Raw genomic sequence first — 6,100 nt, forward strand, 5'->3', positions numbered from 1 at the left:
AGAGAAGGAGAAGCCCTGCGGCACAGGGATGAAGAGAAGGGGAAGCCCTGTGGCACAGGGATGCGGAGAAGGGGAAGCCCTGCGGCACAGGGATGCACCGAGGGGCGATCCCCGGGCCGGGAGCAGCCTGTCAGCCCCGGGGCCAGGGCTCGGCACTGCGCGCTGGGACAGCTCCTCGGCAGGGCGATGACAGCCACCGTGGAGATGCCTACGTGGTGTTTGTGGGGCAGGAATAGGGCCCTGCGAGCCCTGTAGGGACAGAAGGCAGCGGGATCCTTTGAGCTGGAGCTCAAACAGCCTTGCGGGGCTGTTCCGCAGCGTTTGCCACGTCTCTGGGGAGTTGCTCTTCATCCTCCCGCTTCAGAAGGGACTCGCGCCTCTCCTGATAACTCTGGGAGGGAAAAGACTTTTCCAGGAGCATTTCCTGAGCTGGGAGCAGATCCCACATGGCATCACAACCCTCCGTCAGCAGCAAAGGCATGTTATTGTTACTCGTGCTGCGAATGAGCTGTCGGACCCGAGGCAGGGTGTGCCGCTGCTGGTGCTTAAACAACTCCCTCTGCCCCGTCCAGCAGCTGGCTGGGCCGTGTCAGAGCCCTGCAGAATGACCTGCTCCGGCAGCCCATCTCCCCTGATCCGTGATTTACTGCCCAGCCCGCCGTGCAGATAGGGAGCAGCACGCACACGCGTGTGCTGGGCTAGATCCGCACCCAGCGGGGTCCCCGGGCTCTCACCAGCCCTTCATCCCCAGCTCCCTCGGCGTTTCAGCAAGTCCCTGCCTCAAAATCAGCTCCTGTGAGGAGATGCTCAGCCCTATTTCCTGCTCTTTGTCCTACATCAGCAGCAGTTTGGCTTCTAGAAATGCAGGAAAGTTGCAAAGTCAGTCCTTCCACTTCAATGCACTGGGAACAGCATCACCCCCTTGCTCACAAACTCACCCCAGTGCAGAGAAGCCTTTTGAAGTGAGAGCACCCCAGGAAGTCACCCTCACCAGGCCACAACCACTTTGTTTTCTTCCCTTCCAGTGGCGAAAGCAGTACATGGGGAAGATTTGGCCTTGGGGGGCCCAAGAAAACACATAAAGGATAAAACCAGCCCCGCAGTTAAAAGGATTAGAAGACTGTAAGGAGAGAAGAAAGTTCTGGAGACTGGTCCAGGGAGCCACAGATGCTGGGCGTGAGATGCTGCACTTGGGTGACAACTCGGAGGGCTCAGGGGAAGGTGCCTGGCACCTTGGGCACACCCCTGGGGAAGGCAGGTCCTGCTCAGCATGAGGGGTGAGTGGCAAAGCCCGCTCATTTTAGCCCAGACTTTATTTTAGATCATTTCACTCCTTCACAGCTCTGCAAAGGCACCGACTGCTCCTGCACCCCACACCTGCCAGCCCACCAGGGCTGCTCCAGGAATCACAGTGCACAGCGTGCTGGGTGATGGGCAATATCCTACCAAAACCAACCCTCCTGGGACACTGGCTGCTCCCCACAAGGCACAGCTCTGTCTGGAGGGGAGACACAACCCACAGCACCAGCACCCCCAGGCCTAGTCCCACTGCCATCCCTGCAGAGCACCAGCAGACCCCACACCCCAGTGCTGTGAGGGGGGGCAGCCCCGTCCTGAGGCTGCTCGTGGCTGTCACACTGTCACAATAGAGGTCAGAGCCAGGAAACCCCTGGAGACAGCTGATAAGCCCCCTGCATCTGTTCCAAAAATGCCCGTGCAAGCAGAGTGAATTTTTTGGCTTGAGGTTGGGCCATAAATCAACGTGAGTCAGAAAAGGCCCCTGACAGTGTGTCCTCTTCCCTGGTGCCTTCTCCAGGACACTGCCAACAGCCCAAGCTGGTGGCTGCCTTGTGGCTGGGACACACTGCACGATGGACACAGGCAGGGCCAGAGAATCCTGAAGGAACCTGGCAGTTCTGGTTCAGAAGCACCCTGGCCCCCTGTCCCGAGGGTGGGCTGGGCCCTTGAGGAGAGCGTGGGAAGGAGGCTGGCAGGGGAGGTGGACTTTGGGGCTCTTCCCTAAACACAGTCTTGTCTATGCAGTGTGTGCCCTGTGGGAGCCAGGGAAGGGCAGGGAGGCACAAGGGCTGCTGCTCTTGTGGGGCACACACTGGGCTCGGAGGCTCAGCTCCGTGGGGAACAGGCTGGCAGAGGAGTCTGGTGCCTCCTGCCTCTGCTCTGGTGAGTGTAGGGGTCTGTGCTGGTAGCCCACAGGTGAGCTGGCACCATGAGCCATGTCCCCACCATGCACTGTGGGACACCACTGAGCTCCCCCCAGAGCAGGGGACACCTGCAGACCGTGCCCAACAGGCAGCTCGTGATGGAGGACACACACATCCACCCTGCTGGGGGCTCAGAGGTGGGGACGTGACACAAAGCCCTGCCACCCATGTGTCACATCTGGCAGAACAACATCCCGGAAGGTCCCTGCCCTCCGGCTCGGGGGCTTTGTCCTGGTAGAAGACACCCCCGAGCCTGAGAGCAGGGCTGGATCTCTTTGTCATCCAAACCCCGGTGTGCGAGCTGAGCTCCTCTCCAGTAACAGGCAAGAAGGCCAAGAAATAAAGCAGGTACATTCCGGGGATGCTGCAGCAGCAAACACTGCATGAATCACGTCAGGCCGTGGCTTCTTCCCCAGAGCCACGTGTGGGGTGGGCATCCCACCTTTGGAGCTCGGCCTTTCCAGCACAGACAGGTCCTCCACACCAGGGGCAGTGCAGGAGTGGGATAACCACCATGCAGAGGGAGGTTTCATTCAGCCATGAGGTGTGGAAGAGCCACACGATGTCCCCGGGCCTCTGTCCCTCCTCCATCTGCACCCTCGGCTGCTCACCGGCATCAAAGCAACTGCACAGGGCTTGGCCCAGGGCACTGCTGCTGCCACAGCACCCAAACCTTCCCTGCTCCTTTGGAATGTCTCTCCTTGAATTCCGATGGGTTTTAATATGGACACGTGAAAAATGGAGTGGAGAAAAGCAGAGAGGGGACAAAGCTGAGGGAAGGCACACAGTGAAAACTGATGGGGTTGGAGCTCTGGACCTGACACTGGGTTGGAGAGCAAATACAGCACAGAGAGAGAGAGGGAAATCATTGCTGGCCATTGTGTACATAACAGGGGAGATGCTGGAAAATGGGAGTGGGTTCAGAGAAGAGCTACAGGAATGATTGAGAGACAAAAAAACCTGGAAAACTCCAGTACCACAGAAGGCAGAAGAAGCTCAACCACTTTTCCCAATGCAGGGCACGGGTAAAACAAGACTTGGTCCCACTCAGCCAGCACCTGCTGGGCCACTGTGCAGCCCAAACCAAACCAAGCTCCAGCTGATCCAGACCACTTGGAATGGAAAGAAAAGCTCCTGATGCCAGCAGGGTGGCTGCTCTCTCATCCAGACCAGCCCTGACATGGAAAGAGGGGCTTCTTCAGCTGGGCTCACCCCGCTCTGCTCTGCCCAGGAGGGACTGTCACACACGGAGCAGGCTGGCCTCCACAGACAGACAGCATGGGATGGTTCTCCTGCCTCTCCCAGCCTTTTTGTGAGCAGCTCCCAGCTTTGCAGCTGCAAAAAAGGCACCAGGGACTCAGGCAGAGCAGTGGGGAGGGAGAGATCCTCTGTGGAGATGGGGATGAGCGCAGGAGAGTCCATCTCCTTCCTCCCCACAGGGCCCGTGCCAGCTCGGTGAGGTCTCTGCTGCTTTCCTCCTGCCTGTCAGGCTGCGAGTGCGCGGCAGAGCCGTGCCAGGCTCCCCACAAACCCCAGCACTGCGCCTGCACAGCGGGACGGGGCCGGCCTGGCCGGCCTCCAGCCCTGGCTGCCATCAAACGGGAAATAAGGGAATTGGAGCGAGACCACAGCGACCACCAAGCAGCCAGCACTGGCAGGGGTGAGGCAATCACCCTCTGCCAGGCACGAGCAGGCAGCAGCGCCTCACCCTGTGCCCGAGCCCAAACGCTCTGGCAGCTGGCTAGCAGCTGGAGCGTGCCCAGAGGAGGATGAGGGTGGGAGGAAGCCCCATGTGCCTCGCCCTCCTCGGATGCTCCCGGGGAGCGAGGCAGCCAGGAGTCCCGGGATGCTGCACAGCAGACAGCACAGCCGAACAGTATGGAGTTTTCTGCTAGTTACTCGTTTTGTGAAAAGTTGTTGGCAAAAATGTGCATTTTCTTTGGCTGTGTTTTGCATGGATTTGGCAAAAATGTAACGTTAGTGTCTCCCCTTGAGAGAACTTTATTGAGTGGAACAAAGTCGGATATTTTTAGCTACCCATTGTTAGCTGAAGAACAAAGCCATAACTAAGATATTTTGTCTCTTACACTGAAAGGGGACTATCAGACAAATCCATGTACAGTCATATGTGGCTGCCCATTCAGATGGAGCACGAGAGGGAAACTATTTTTAGCCTGAACACTCCACACAACAACCGCATTTCCCTTCCCCTCCAAGCTGGACCACCAGAATACACAGGCAGCACCAGAGAGCAGCGTTGGCCAGGGGGACCTGGGGTCACCGCCTGCTGCTGTCCCCGGGGCCATCTGACAAGTGGCTTTTACAGGAGAGATCGGGTCACGCAATCCTAAACAAGGCACTTTAATTTTTCTGCCTTTTGAGGTGTTTTTTCCCCACACTCACAGCCGAAACGGTGAGAGGCAACAAGAAACAGCAAAGCGGGATCCAGACGGCTCCGAGCGAAGCGGCGGCTGCAACGCACAGCGCTCAACCCCGAACCCTCCCCGCTTTTCCCAAAACACTTGTGCATGCCCTGAGGGCCGCTCGGATGAGGACAGAGGGTGCCCACAGGGCAGAGGGAGATGGTCCTGCAGCCCGCAGGGAGGAGCGGAGCCGGCACAGCCCTGTCCTGGCAGCGCTGCCGCCCTTCCCGCTCCGCGCTCGAACCATCCGTGCTGGAAATGTCACGGCTGCGGCTGCCAAGGCGGCGCTTTCGAAAGCTTTAACCCTGAGACACCAGAGAGCCCCAGCACGAGGCTGACAAACCTCCCCCGAGCGCTTCAGTGCTCAGCAAATGACATCAGTGGATTCTGACTGGCAGCGTTTTGCAAAGCATTCGTGTAATAGAAACAAAGCGGTCCATAAATGCCCTGGATTTCTGCGCGTGAGAAATGCCGGAGCTTCTTCTAAACAGTTTTTGTGGGTTGCACTGGTGAGTCACGGAGAAGTTGCATTAAACACTGAGCATTTGGTGCAATCAGAACGACCCTCCACAGTTCAGGGAGCCGTGACACGCTCATGGCAAAGCACGAGGAGTAAAAGCAGGGTGCCACCGCACAGCCTGAGCTGCTGGGGGGGACCCACCGTGCCAGATGGGTTGGTGGCACCAGAGAAACCACCAGAGCAGCCTCCGAATGGCTGCAGCACGGCACGAATCTTTAGGAACCTCAGCGGCCCATCAGCACCGTCCTCCCTGAGCACAGCCAGCCGCTGCCTCCGCAGCAGCTCTCCCTGCCAGCCTCCGGCACGGCCAGCTCCTGACTGGCCAAACACACCTTGTGCCCCTTCCTGGAGAAGCGCCACACTCCACAGAGATCTCCATGTAGTCCACGACCTGCCAGGTGCCACTGAGATCCCACAAAAGCCCAGGAGCAGCAGCAGGCAGCGGCGATGTCCGGCTGTGCTCATGTCCCTAAAGCTGCCACCACACACCAGTGCCGTGTGTCACCGTAACCAAACCCGCACGGGAGAAAGCGGCCGGAGGACAGAACAACACGAAGGAGGAAGCATTAATTAATTACCTGTGGGCTTTTCGGCTGAGCTAGAGCGTCCTGGAGGAGATGCTGCTCTGCCACTCCTCGCCTGCTCCGCGGGTTAGGGCTGCTTTGACCAGGGAGCACTGATTGTGTTTTATAAACTTGAAGCACAGTAAGAACTGGTTTAAAATAGAGTGAACGGAGCTGGTGCGGGTGGAATTAGACAAACTCTGCGAGCTGCTTTTCCAAAAATAAATTAACTTCTTGCAGCCCGCGGAGCAGAGGCGGGGGACGGGGCCTCCCGGGAGAGCTGCCCGAGTGCCTCTGCTGCTGCTGTCCCCCTTCTGGCACAGCTCCGGGGCTGGGGCTGCCCCAGCCGGGGCACACTCAGTCCTGGGGCTG

General features: G+C 58.6%; 1 protein-coding gene across 6 annotated transcripts in view; it reads right to left on the reverse strand.

Annotated features, from left to right (window-relative positions):
- The window catches only part of MYOCD (myocardin), a 219,749-nt gene extending 213,866 nt beyond the window's left edge, over nt 1-5,883 (reverse strand). For 5 of the 6 annotated variants that reach the window (XM_042022067.1, XM_042022073.1, XM_042022071.1 and 2 more), the window contains exon 1: nt 5,744-5,883. The gene's annotated coding sequence lies outside the window, so the exon portion shown is untranslated. The remainder of the gene's footprint in view (nt 1-5,743) is intronic. The other variant, XM_042022072.1, reaches the window with a different exon arrangement.
- Nucleotides 5,884-6,100: the final 217 nt, after the last annotated feature.

The sequence above is a fragment of the Corvus kubaryi genome, unplaced genomic scaffold (assembly GCF_017639235.1).
Source record: "Corvus kubaryi isolate FWS band 111438036 unplaced genomic scaffold, C.kubaryi_AGA036_p1.0 37187, whole genome shotgun sequence".
NCBI lineage: Eukaryota > Metazoa > Chordata > Aves > Passeriformes > Corvidae > Corvus > Corvus kubaryi.